Source organism: Gambusia affinis, linkage group LG16 (assembly GCF_019740435.1).
Source record: "Gambusia affinis linkage group LG16, SWU_Gaff_1.0, whole genome shotgun sequence".
Classification (NCBI taxonomy): Eukaryota; Metazoa; Chordata; class Actinopteri; order Cyprinodontiformes; family Poeciliidae; genus Gambusia; species Gambusia affinis.
Genome location: NC_057883.1, coordinates 479,635 through 493,536, shown reverse-complemented (window position 1 = coordinate 493,536; position 13,902 = coordinate 479,635). Strand labels below are relative to the sequence as shown.

At 40.5% G+C, this 13,902-nt stretch overlaps 1 protein-coding gene across 7 annotated transcripts in view; it reads right to left on the bottom strand.

Annotated features, from left to right (window-relative positions):
• The window catches only part of LOC122845669 (nesprin-2-like), a 283,421-nt gene extending 274,492 nt beyond the window's left edge, over nucleotides 1-8,929 (bottom strand). For all 7 annotated transcript variants that reach the window (XM_044141999.1, XM_044142000.1, XM_044142004.1 and 4 more), the window contains exon 1: nucleotides 8,793-8,929. The gene's annotated coding sequence lies outside the window, so the exon portion shown is untranslated. The remainder of the gene's footprint in view (nucleotides 1-8,792) is intronic.
• Between the last annotated feature and the right edge of the window lie 4,973 nt (nucleotides 8,930-13,902).

Genomic DNA, 13,902 nt, shown 5'->3' with positions numbered 1-13,902 from the left:
GCCCCTGAAGATGGCGCTCATATCCCTAGATTAGTGACATCACATTCCATAGCTTTATAGGCAACATCAACCTAGAAGTGACAGAATGGTCTGGGAAATAATAAGCAGGCAGATTTCAGACAAGAGATGAAATTGAGAAGCATCAGATGAGACATAAGCTTGTTGGCAGAGAAGCAAGTAAAGCTTCTGAGACCAAGAAAATACAGAGAAGCTCAAACGATTTAAGAAAAGTGATCACTTTGTTAAACAGCTGATGAAATAGCACATGCCAGACTATTTAGGTCTTCTGGTTCATCTGCACTTCATCTTCAGAATGAAACATGAAGCCAAAATTAGGCATTGGAATCTGGAAAAAAATGCCATAAATGAAACATCAAAACACATTATTTTATATTGAGGTTAAACCACCTTCTGTTTAAGGTTGCCTTTCATTTCTAGTGAATAGAACACTGAGCAAATTTGATGTGTACTGATGATTGAATGACAAACAAGAATTTATCACTTGTTTAACAATTGATGAAAGGACTTGAAATGACTTGTTACTGAGATGTGCAATATCAGTCATGTTCTGTCAACAGCCACAAAACTGTGCATGTCACCTTCACAACTACTCCCCTCATGCCCTTCATTTATCGGCTGGCCTGCATTTGATGCTGATGGGTCATAAACACGTGTTAACCATTCCTGCTCAGTCCTTTGACTGTGGTCAGAAGACACGGGAGACCTTCCTCCAGGGCCGAAGTCTCTACTTCGGGGTTAACTCCCTCTCTCGCCCTGAACTTGGACCACGCAGTGGCACGGAGGTGATTGGGGGTTAACTTTAATAGCTCCGGCTAATAGATGAAGGAGCAGCAGTTATTAAGAAAAACTTTTCTTAGTCCGGTAATCATCCACACTTACTCTGCCACACATACCGTCTCTCACTCGCTCCTAAAACATGCTGGTTTCAGCACACAGCGCCCCCTTCTAACCGGAGGACTGCTGTCACATCTCACTCATCCACACACAACACAATACTCACTGAGCTAATCACCACAGACAGTAGAGGAACGTTACCCAACACTACCCCCACTCTGGGTGGCAATTAAGCAATAATTCCACTCCAGGCTTACAATGCATAAAACTGATATGCAATCCCTATAGCTAACAAGAGATAACTGTGTCAATCACCATTACATATAGGTGAGGTATAGCATCAAGCCACATATTCCAGTGAGAGAATTAGCTCATATAAGGTGCACCTACATGTGCAAAATTAAGCCACATGCCAAATTACATGCCATAGAGGAGGAAAGAAATTACACAGCGGCATTTATGATGACCAGGCAGGACACTAACTGAACTCTATCAGGTATGAAAAACATACAACAAACCATGTTCTTTTAGATTAAACCATTTGCTCTTCAGTAAAATTTTCTTTGAACAACTGAACAGTAATAAAGAAAATAGACACATGTGGCCTTGTTGAATAGTTTTAGCAAACTTTGCAGGACACTAGGATACCTGGGACATTAAACTGAGTCCATGGTCCAACTTGGAACTGTACCGGTCTGGTGCTCTGCGCCGACCATCAAACCAGCTGGCCCAGAGGAGGTGAATATCCTACCGCACCCCCACCATCCTTATGGTTGACATGGGAGGGGGAGGAAAAACACACCTGGATTGGGATATGTGCAGTTGAGTTAGGCAGCAGAGAATAGCCAGCAGCCCTACTGGTTGCATCAGAGAACAAGCCCTGCTGGTCCAGGTCAGTCTGCCGAGTCCTCCTCTAAGATTGGTGGTGGAACCTCGGTAGGTTCCCAGCATGGACTTTGATCCAAGACCCATGTTTTGTCCAGGGGCTTCAGGCTGCGGTAGTGCTTTAACTGGTCATGGTGGACCACTTTCACCTTGGACCTTGGGTTCTTTTGTATCTGGTAAACAAGGTCATCTAGTTGGCCTAAGACGAAGAATGGTCCTTCATATGATGGGAGGAACCTTTTGATTTTGTTCTTGACATATCGTGTCCCTTTAATGAGGTACCAAACAGGATCTCCAACTTTATACTGTGAGTGGCAGCAGTTCTTGTCGTCCTGTCTCTTTGCATATGTGACTGAGTCCCCCAGTGCTTCTCTAGTGATTTGGTGAGCCCGCTGCAACCGTTCCCGCATCTGCTGCACATACTCAAGAGCAGTGGGTTGGTGTTCTGGCTCAGGAGGCACACCTGTGACAAGGTCCACTGATTCCCTTACTTCTTGGCCCAACATCATAAAGTTTGGAGAGAAGCCTGTAGCATTATGTTTGGTTGCCCTGTATGCCATAACAGCATAAGGAATCATCAGGTCCCAATCGCAATGGCAGTGTGCAGCTGTAGTAGCCAGAATCTTTTGGAGGTTGGTGTTGAAACGCTCGACCTGACTGTCTGACTGCGGCCTGGATGATGTTGTGTGAGTTTTGTCTATCCCAAACAAGCTGCACATCCCTTGAAACACCTCAGACTCAAAATTGCGTCCCTGGTCACTGTGTAGCGCTTGAGGGATTCCATAGCGGCACACCTACTCACTAGCAACGATAACGGCAATGGTCACAGCTCCCTCATTTGGAATAGGAAATGCTTCAGTCCAGTTTGTGAAGTAATCTTGTATCACAAGCACATAGCGGTTTCCATGCTCAGTCTAATTTTGTGGTCCCATAATGTCCAGTGCAATGAGCTCCATAGGAGCTCCTACCTGGACTGTTCCCATAGGAGCTTGCGGTGTCTTCTGGGGTCGAGCTCGTGATTCACAGTTCTATTACCAGGCGGCACGGCTGAGCGGAAACCAGGGCTCAACACTGGTAGCAACTGGTACTACAAAAGGACAAAGATGACGGACTGGGCACACACTTGCAGACGACACACCAAAATGAGACGAGGACCCGACAAGGAACAAAGAACACAGGTGGGGTTAAATACACTGAGGGTAGTCACGGAAACAAGACACACCTGGGAACAATCAAGGGGAGACAGGACAACATGGAGACTCAGAAGACACAGAAACTAAAAATAAACAGAGAAAAACACAGATTCTGACAAATGATTTATCTTTGTGAACAAACAATTATGCAATTTTTACATCTCAACACGCTGCCCAGCGTGTAGCTCTGTCTTCTCTGCAAAGTTTATGTATGTTGTCCTTTAGTGGTTAATGAACCAATGCTAACCTCAGCATGCAGGTTAAATCTCCCATTTACTGCGCATCTCTGCGCGTAATGCAGTGGATTTGACTCATCCGCAGGACTAGTCCAAGGCTGTATGAGGTCTGGAACAGAATTTAACTTAGGGGCCCCTCTTGTTGCTAAAAACATCAGCACCTCTAACAGCTTCTGTGAAATCTGAAAAAGGGGAGGGAGTGTAACTTAGTGTAACTAAGTTACACTAAAAATAATTGGCCAAAGTAAAAACAGTCAGTTATAAATGCAGTTTACTAATTTGTATTTGTGAACAAACAGAACTCAAACTCAAAGATTAAACTCAGAGCATCAGGTTGTAGCTGTGGTAATAAACTGTGCTATTTATTACCTTTATTCTTTGATTTTTTTTTTTTTTTTTTTTTTTACAAATAAACTCTCCAGCTTCTTAAAATCTTACATTTAAATGTTAAACATTTTAATGTATGTATGCTGAAACCATTACATCAAATTTAGCAGTATTGGTCATCTCAATAAATAAATGTTACATTTATTTATCTGTAGTCTTTATTAAAATATTAGCATTTTTTTGGGCACTTTTACATTTCCTGTTTATTTAACATCTTTTAATTAAAAAACACGGTGGACCTCCTCGGCACCCCTACCACCAGGCTGAGAAAATTTTCTGGGGGAAATCCCAAAACCCATAAGTGTTCAAGAAAGTCTAAGATCAGATATATTGTTTATTTTGTCCATCAAGGTGGAAATTTTCTTTTGGATCTTCAGCCATAAAATAAAACACATTCATACAATCACAATGTCAACAATTTGTGCATAGAATGAAACACTTAGCAAAAACAAAAAAAAATTTAACTCAGATCATCACATGCAGTGATGAATTGTAGGTAACTTACTTTGTCAAAGTCCACCTGGATGAGGGTCTACCAGAAATGTAGATGTAGGGCAGTAGTTTAAATATATCAGTGGATGTCACCAAAATGTTAGATTGTTCTTTGAGTTGTGGAAGTTGGTAAAGTGTGTCCGTTAAAGAACGCCGTACTTGGTGTCCGTTACGGTGCGCTGGCAGTACAACGGTCAGTATTTGCTGTGAATTCTGAAGGTAAGCAATACTGACCGCCAGCTCCTCAATGTTGCCAAATGTTACTTTTAATGTCCAAATAGGTAGTTTTGTATCGTTTTGTCTTTTTCTTCTTTTTATGTTGACACGGCAGTATTTGCTGTGAATTCTGAAGGCGAAGCCGCTGCGCTGTCGGGTGGTCCGAATAAACGGTCTGAACCACGATCGCAACCAGTGATGGCATAGTTACTTTGAAAAAGTAACTTTAATCGGACTACTGATTACTCCTTGAAAAAGTAACTTAGTTATATTACTGACTACTTGATTTGGAAAGTAACTAAGTTACACTAAAAGTAACTTTTTAGTTACTTTCAGCAGTTGTTAACAACAACGCTCCGCCTCCTGTGAAAATAACATTGATCTTTGCCAATACTTTTTTGTAAGCTATTTTATAATGGTAACATCAACAATGTGTCTCCACTGATAAGGCTGAACTGAACAGGAGATTGTAAAAAAAAAAAAAAACAGTACAAAAAAATAAAAAACGAGTAATTTGTGTGGTCCACTGTTGTCTGGAAAACTCCAAGAAGGATTTTTAAGCCCCCCTCTCCCCCAGCCTCCAGGTTCTGCGTTACGGCCCTGCGTTTGGTGTCACAGCACAGAGCTCCTCCTGCAGCTCCACAGCTAAGATGGCTGCACAGATTTGTGACACTTATCTTAATATTAATAATTAGAATTGCGTTAACTTGCCATTATTATTATTGGCAACTACGGACACGTTCATTCGTGGCTGTTTTCACGTTTATTGCGCTGTTCATATTGGTCTCGATGTTTGCGGTTTTCTGGAGCGCAACGCAAAGCTCGATGTCATTCAGAGGTAATACATTAACTTGGCATTAACAAAAAAACAGCGGGACGGATCATCAGGGAAATGATGGACAGAGAGAGACTGACTAAAACTACCTTAATGACGGACAAATTCTGGGATTTATTATGAGTCTTTGCTTATTTCCAAGCCCAAATGAGTAACTTCACGTTAAAAAATGAGCCCAAAAAGGCGCAACACGCCGCTCATTAAATCTGCAAGCGACTTTAAAAAAATGAAGCCCAAAGCCGCTTATAATAATCGGACTTGGCGACAGAAACTCAAAATAGTTCCAGTTTTTCCACCAACAAAATGCGCATCTCCCTCCATTGTTTACATTTCTGTTGCATAGAGACGTCGGTCACTCGACAAGACGCGTCGAGGAAATAACGATTAAATAACAAAAGAAGATAGTAACGCAGTAACGCAAAAATGATTTTGATAAGTAACTGTAGTCTGACTACTGGATTTGAAGTAGCAACGCGTTAGATTACTCGTTACTGAAAAAAGTGGTCCGACGTCAGTAACGCGTTACAAATTAACGCGTTACTGACATCACTGATCGCAACCCATGTGTGTCCGATTCCTGCCTCAAGTTTCCTTCCGACAACAACAATTAAAGAAAAACACAACGCAGAGTCTAAGGAACAGCGAGGTCTCATCCCACACTTAAAGGACCCAAAAGACATAGGACCCAAAAGGAGCAGAGCAAAGCTGAGAATTCGGGCACACAACCCACCCAAAGCAGTGCAACCAGCTATTGGATATTGACGTTATGTCAATCATCCAAATCAACCAATGGGCTCCAGATAAGTTGGCCTGCAGTGTTGGAAGCTTCTTACTCTAATTCAAAAAGCATGTTATTAAATGCAATAAATATTAATAGAAAAATCAAAGTTGGATATAAGTTGGGGAAAAAAGATTTTAAAAATTTTTTTAAAGAAATTTGTAACCACACACATGGTGCCCAAATGTGCCAAAATAGCACATTTGGTTGGAATGTTTGTGTAACCCTGTCAGTGTGAGATGACACCTCGCTGTTTCTTAGACTCTGCGTTGTGTTTTTCTTTAATTGTTGTTGTCAGAAGGAAACTTGAGGCAGGAATCGGACACACACGGGTTGCGATCGTGGTTCAGACCGTTTATTCGGACCACCCAACAGAATTCACAGCAAATACTGACGTGTCAACATAAAAAGAAGAAAAAGACAAAACGATACAAAACGAATTATTTGAACATTACAAGTAACATTTGGCTACATTGAGGAGCTGGTGGTCAGTATTGCTTACCTTCAGAATTCACAGCAAATACTGACCGTTGTATTGCCAGCGCACCGTAACGGACACCAAGTATGGCGTTCTTTAACGGACACACTTTACCAACTTCCACAACTCAAAGAACAATCTAACATTTTGGTGACATCCACTGACATATTTAAACTACTGCCCTACATTTGCATAGACTTTTATCAAGCAATCCCTTTCCAAAATTTCTATGCTTCATTTTTGGGGGGAGATGAAATTTGGTACAATAAATGATCAGAGCCTGTACTGTGGATGGGTAGAGAGTCTGGATTGGCATACTTTCAAAGAAAATTCACATCCACAAAATTAATTCTATCACTATATGCTATGTTTATTTGCTCTTACTTAGTAAGAGAAATGTTGATTTTTAGACTTGTAGAGTAATACTCCAGAAAAGTTTCTTGAGTATTACATTTAATCATACCTTTTACTTCACCTTGTGTATTCCTGAGATATATTGAATTCATTTTGGGGGAGTCCTTTTCGAGAACTCTCCAAACAATCTCCAAAAAAAAGAGCCCCAAAAGAGGGGTTAAGATCACCGGCTACACTACTCCAAGATTAGGTTGCATAAAATATTCCCAGATACATCTCATACCATTGTGAATCCACTGAAGCTACACTATCACACAGTTATGCCCTTTGCCCTGAACTACAGGAGTACTGTTGTGGAATATTCCAGTTTCTTTCCACAATTGTTGGAGTTCAGGTGGTACCGGATCTAATTTTGATTATTCTTGGCACGTCTGATGAGCTGGAGAAACTCAAAGTACCACAGTGATGCCTTCTAGCATACAGTATTGTAACTGCAAAAAAACATTATTTTCTATTGGGAAAAAAGGTACCTTCTCCCAACCATTGCTTGATAGACTTGGCAGACACTCTCCATTTGGAAAGAATTTGATTAATCTTAAAAGAAAAGCTGTAGGATTTTGATAATATCTAGCAGCCTTTGATCTTTTTACTTGACAAAAAAGCAGAGATTAGCAATGCACTTATTAGGAGGGTAGGGTGGCCATTGTCATACTGATTGTTGAGACCCGGGGGGGAAAGAGGGGGGCGAATTACGTACTTTATATTTTTTTCTTTAGTGTTTTACCAAAAGCTACTCTTTAGCTATCATTTAGCGAAACATCGCCAAGATTACTCAACAAGGCACACAGTTGGACTATGTTTTACATTGCCAAAATGTAAAACTTGTTTAAGCCAAAGTACAATCTTCAGAGCAATGCATTAAAAGGAATTCACTACCACAAAATATTAAGCAATGTCTTGCTTACAGTTTCGCATCTAGAAATATACAGAAAGGTTATTTTAGTAGATGTGTGTGTTTGTGTATTCATGAAAACAGAGATGTTATTGTACACGTATATGCTTTATGTCTGAAAGTATCATAGTACTCATACCTTCATTTAAGACACTTTAAATGAAGGTATACATTTTTTATTTGAGGGAAATCTAGCATATTTTTCTATTTCAAACTAAACCATGTTTTTCTTTAAAAGTGATAAAAATAGAATGTGATATTTTAATCCTTGATCTGTAATTTGATTTTTCGTAAATCTAATTAGTCTTTTTTGTGTAAACTGACCCAAGGAAGAATCGCTGATTTTGTCCAAAGTCAATAGTTATATAATTGTTGCAATAACAGGTCCAGTTATATGTTCGGATTCCCTAAAAGGTGAATGATTTTTCCCTTCTAAAATAACAGTCTGACGCAAGTCTTGTGTTACAATGATCCAGTCTAGAATGGCATCAAAACGAGTACATGTTGAGATGTAAATGCATCAAGATGCTCGCCGTCCAGTCTTTAGTTTTACAAAATAACAGACAGAAAGCTGGAACAAAATATTGTCCAGTCATAAGACATAATTATGAATTTGCTGATCTACAAACAACCAGATAATCCTTATTTATACTTTTGTAGTCTGTAGTAACAGAGATAATGTTCCTTTTCAAAATACATGAAAAAACATAAAACATTTGATGTAGTGATTGGTCCTGGTTCCATTCTATTTAGAGGAACTAAGTGCTTTCCCTCTGATCGCAGTAAAATGAGATAGTGTTGCTCTCACTAAGCTCAAAGCAGTTAAGAATAGTAACAGAGAACACGTGGATGTTTTCAGATCAGTCTTGTCAAACATTTAATGAGTCCTTGAGGAAGATCAAGGGACATTTTAATAAAGAGAAAACTGACAGCTGCTCTGCAGGTTCAAAAAGACCACTGAGAAACCGTCCTTCTTAGGAAGTACCAATAATGGTAGCAATACCACAATTTATAACACAGAAGCTACTTTAGCAACTTTACAATCAGAGGTTCAGAATTGTTGATGTCTTCCAATAGCTGGTTTCCCCCTCCCAATAATTAGAACTAACAGAAAACCTCACATGTACTTACATACAGAAAAATGATGTTTTTCAGACAGGGTAACAGTCAGACTGACGTCCAGGCAGTAATCAACTCCAAAGTGGATGAACAGTTACCGTTGTAGCTGTTGGTAATGAAACCTGATTGACAGTCCTGAGGCATGCCGGAATCCTGGCTGGGATGGGCTGTCACTGGAGAAGTAAGAGCCATACCAGGGCTTAGCAGAAACCTCTTCAAGGTACTAAATTTAGAAACAGGTCATGCTTTAGCACATTCCCCCTTCCAGTTCAACAGTGGTGCTTATATTCATCGTACATTGTATATTCTGTGGTGAATATAACCATCACAAAAATTTAAAGCTTTGCATTTAACCAATGTTAGATGCTGGGATCTACTCTACTTGTGAAATTTGGCAAAGACTTGGATCATAATTTTTAATTAAATTCAGTTTAATTATATAGTTCCAATTCACAGTCCTTGTTGCATCATGGCTTACTTAGTCCAGTCATACAGACGGATTAATAGTCAAATTCATCCACTACAAATTGATAGTTGTTATCAAGCAACGCAGTTAAGTTCAGATTGGCTAAAGGTTCTTTTCTAAGGAATCCAAGATTATTCTACTCAATTTGCATTAAATTGCTAAATAATGTGCTTCTCTTTTTTAAATTTTTATTTATTGTCATGAGGTGGGTGAAGATGGTGAGGATTAACGAGGTAGGACCCAGGTAGTTGAAGATGATTGTGGTTTAATGATGAAAAACACAAAAATCCAGGCAGCACAGAGGAGCAAAAGCAAGAAACTAGTTTCTGGTAGCAACTGGTAAACAGTAATCAATAGACAGCAGACAAGCAATAACTAGACAGTCTAGACATGGACCTGACAGAGAACAAGAAACACAGGTGGGTATAAATACACAGGGTAATCAAGGGAACCAGACACAGCTGGGATCAGCCAAGGGTAGACAGGACAACACAGAAACTCAACTGATACAGAACACTAAATAAACACAGAAAAACTCAAATCCTTACATTGATGAATTGTGACATGCACTTTAACACATCAAGCTCAACAGATACAAGTGGTATTTACCAAGAATACAAAATGGTTAAGTTCAAGTCATCACTGTGAAACATCACCTTACAATCAACCAAAGGAAATGCAAAACTTACTTTCATCAGAGAACATAACTTTGGAGCACTCAGCAGCTGTCCAGTCATTTTTGTCTTTAGCTCAGGCAAGATGCTTCTGATGCTGTCTGTTGTTCAAGGGCAGCTTGACACAAGGAATGTGACAGCTGAAACCCATGTCTTGCATATATGTGTGTGGTGGTTCTTGAAGCACTGAGTCCAGCTGCAGTTCACTCTCTGTGGATCTTCTCCACATTTCTAAATGTGGAGAAGATTTTATTTCACAATCTTCTCCTGGATGTGGTTATTTGCTTGTCCACTTTTTTCTACATCTTTTCCTTCCCCTCACTTCTATGAATGTGCTTGGAACACAGAGCTCTGTGTACAGTCTACCTCTTTAACAATGACATTTGTGTCTTGGCCTCTTGTGCAAGGTGTCAAAGGTCATGTTTTGAACAACTGTCAGGTCAGCAGTCATCCCCATGATTGTGTAGCCTGCAGAACTGGACTGAGAAACCATTTAAAAATGTTTGCAGGTGTTTTGAGTTATCTGATTAGTGTGTAACACCAGGGGTCTTCACTGGTAAACCTTTTCAGAATATTCTAATTATCTGAGATATCGAATTTGGAGATTTCATTACTTGTCACTAATAATGATCAACACTAAAAGAAACAATCAATTTCAATATATCAGTTTGTATGTAACAAATAAATATACAAAATTTACTTTTCGAATGGAATTACTGATTTAAATCAACTTTTTCATGATATTAAAACTTTTTGACCAGCACCTTTAAGCAAGTCACCATCTATCAAGATGCCAATTGCGTTGTGACGTCTGTCTTCGTCTGCCTCTTTCTCCTGCTGCTGCTAAATCAGGGGTGGGCCCTCCTGGTCCTGGAGGGCCGGTCTCCTGCAACTTTTAGATGTATCTCTACTTCAACACACCCGAGTCAAATAATGAGGTCATTAGCAGAACTGTGGAGAACCTGACTACACTTGGGAGGTGATTCAGCTGTGTTGCACCAGAGAGACTCTAAGAGTTGCAGGACACCGACCCTCCAGGACCAGGAGTGCCCACCCCTGTGCTAGAACAACAAACTGTCCTGGGTAAACATGACTGTTTTATTGTTTTAGTCAGCTTTAATAGTAGCCACTAATGTGAACTGTGGTCTATAATAGTCAATGCAATATTACATTAAAAAAATAGATTCCTTTCCTTGCATACATCATAAACTGTTCAGAATAATTAAGAACTGAAATTGAAAAATTAAAGATTATTATTGTAAAGGCAGCTACAAAGTTATTTAATGTTAAGTATTTATTTTGGGGGGGAAAAAAATCCATGATGAACTTAGACATGGAGAAGAATCATCTGAGCTTCTCAAATTGTCACATAATTTTAATTACAATTACAATGGAACGCTTGCAGTGTAATAGCAAATGGTCAGGAATTTAAAAGCTTTATTAATAATCTAAATACAAAACCAGACATAATCAAGCTATCATAGCAGTTTAATGTTTATGGTTAATAAGTATTGTGTAAAGAAAGGATGAGGAGGAAAACCTGAAATGTATTCAGCTCTATAGAACAGTACCTGTAAGCAGTCCTGTGCTGTAAGCACATAGTACTTTATGAGGAGGTCAAGATGATCATAATGGAGGGATTTTAGAAGAAGTAATTGAAAAAAAAAATTGGTAATTTTAAATAATGAAGTAGGCAAAGGGTAGAGTGCCTTCTCCGGGTCAGGGGGGGTGTCCTGCCCCAAGTGGAGGAGTTCAAGTATCTCGGGATCTTGTTCACGAATGGGGGAAGAAGGGAGCAGGAGATCGACAGGCGGATTGGTGCAGCGTCTGCCGTCAAGCGGGCGCTGTACCGGTCCGTCGTGGTGAAGAGAGAGCTGAGCCAAAAAGCGAAGCTCTTGATTTACCGGTCGATATACGTTCCCACCCTCATGTATGGTCATGAGCTTTGGGTCATGACCGAAAGAACGAGATCGCGTATACAAGGGGCCGACATGGGTTTTCTCCATAGGGTGGCTGGACTCTCCTTTAGAGATAGGGTGAGAAGCTCAGTCATCCAGGAGGGACTCAGAGTAGAGCCGCTGCTCCTTCACATCGAGAGGGACCAGTTGAGGTGGCTCGGGCATCTGGTCAGGATGCCTCCTGGACGCCTCCCTGGTGAGGTGTTCCGGGCACGTCCCACTGGGAGGAGGCCCCGGGGAAGACCCAGGACACGCTGGAGGGACTATGTCTCTCGGCTGACCTGGGAACGCCTTGGGATTCCTCCGGAGGAGCTGGTGGAAGTGGTTGGGGAGAGGGAAGTCTGGGCCTCCCTTCTGAAGCTGCTACCCCCGCAACCCGACCCCGGATAAGCAGAAGAAGATGAATAGTATTTGCTAATATTATTCTGAAGATTTGGTTATTTTTGTCAAGTTTGTTTGTATGTATTTTGTTTTACCCTGTTCCTTGGTGGGTTTGTTAATTAGAGCAGCCATGGACTATAAAAGGCTGCATGTTGGCCACATTGCATGATGGTTGCTGCTGAGATCTTAGTGCACTGGGTGTTTATTCACCAACATTTAACACACAGACACCCTGCTTACAATTGCCTGTTTCTCTGCCTCAAGACTCCTATTTAATCCAGCCACTAGGGCCATTCTAACACATGGCTACAATATGATGTAATCTTTGTGTTTGTTTTTTTTTACAAATACATCACATCAAGCAACCAGTAATCAGTTATTGATTTTAAACTCGGCCAATAAACCTGGTCTCCCTCTCACAGACTTATTACTTCGGGACGACGCTGCATGAACAGCCTCTGCAATGCACATCTCTGGACTCTACCTGGAATCTACCTGGACTCTACCTGGAATCTACCTGGAATCTACCTGGACTCTACCTGGAATCCCCCAGTGGCCTCTATGTCAGTCCGCCGATGCTTTGGAGACATTTTGATTCATTTCATTGTGGCATGTTTGGCTTTTTGCTGCGGTTCTAATTATTGCTGCAGTATTTTCTCTGATGTTTATTTTATGAACTCTAAAAGCTCTGGACCAAATCTTCCTTTAACACTTGAGGTTCTGCAGTAACTTCTATTTACAGCTGCAAACCTCCAGCTCAGATCCAGTAAGCAGCGGCTTTAACCCACCTGGTAGAAACGTTAAGGAGAAGCAGAGAACAGTACCAGGTGGTACCGGTACCAGGTGGTGGTACTGGTACCAGGGCTTTGAGCTGCGTTACGATTCATGGTGACAGTTACTGTACCATGTTTTATATCAGGATGTCTGATATAAAGACAGACGTTCTTTATATCTGTCGGTGGAGCGACTCAGACTAACTGTAGCCAACTGGGCATTTAGCAGAATGATTAACTTAAAGTCAGAAGTTTTCTCTGCAGTGAAGCATTTCTGTGTTTAGGGTTAGGCAGGTTTATTCCCACTATTGCGAGGACAATTATGAAAATATAAATAGAAAAAGTTTTTCTATCGTCAACTTCAGACCTACGTTTTTATTCACAAACCAATGTATGAAAAAATATTCTTTCCCATAATTTGATATGGGAAAGATAATGACAGTCATTATTAGACAGACTAGTTTACTTTGCTAAATTATTATATTTAGCTAAATATTATTGCTGAGGGGCACAAGCTGTCATCCTGATGCACAGATTAAAAAATAAAAAAAAAAAAAGGAATTTAAGAAAATAAAAACTCAAAAAAGGACACTAGGGGCATCGAGGATAAAAGGGGAAGGGGCTCAAGCCCCCTTCACCCCCTCCCCTCTCCCGCTCCCTCTGCACGTGCCCGGTTAGACTAATTCCGCTACATAAATCATCAGATTTGGTGACATGTTAATTCAGCAGCAATTTGCTTTCACAGGCAGTGGGGACTAAGTCCAACTGTTATCATCTTAAGGAAGCTTTAAAAAGGTAAGCTATGTAGACGTGATGTTAGCAAAGCTAGCTGTACAGGGAGACATATGTTGCATCTGCAATGAAAAAAAG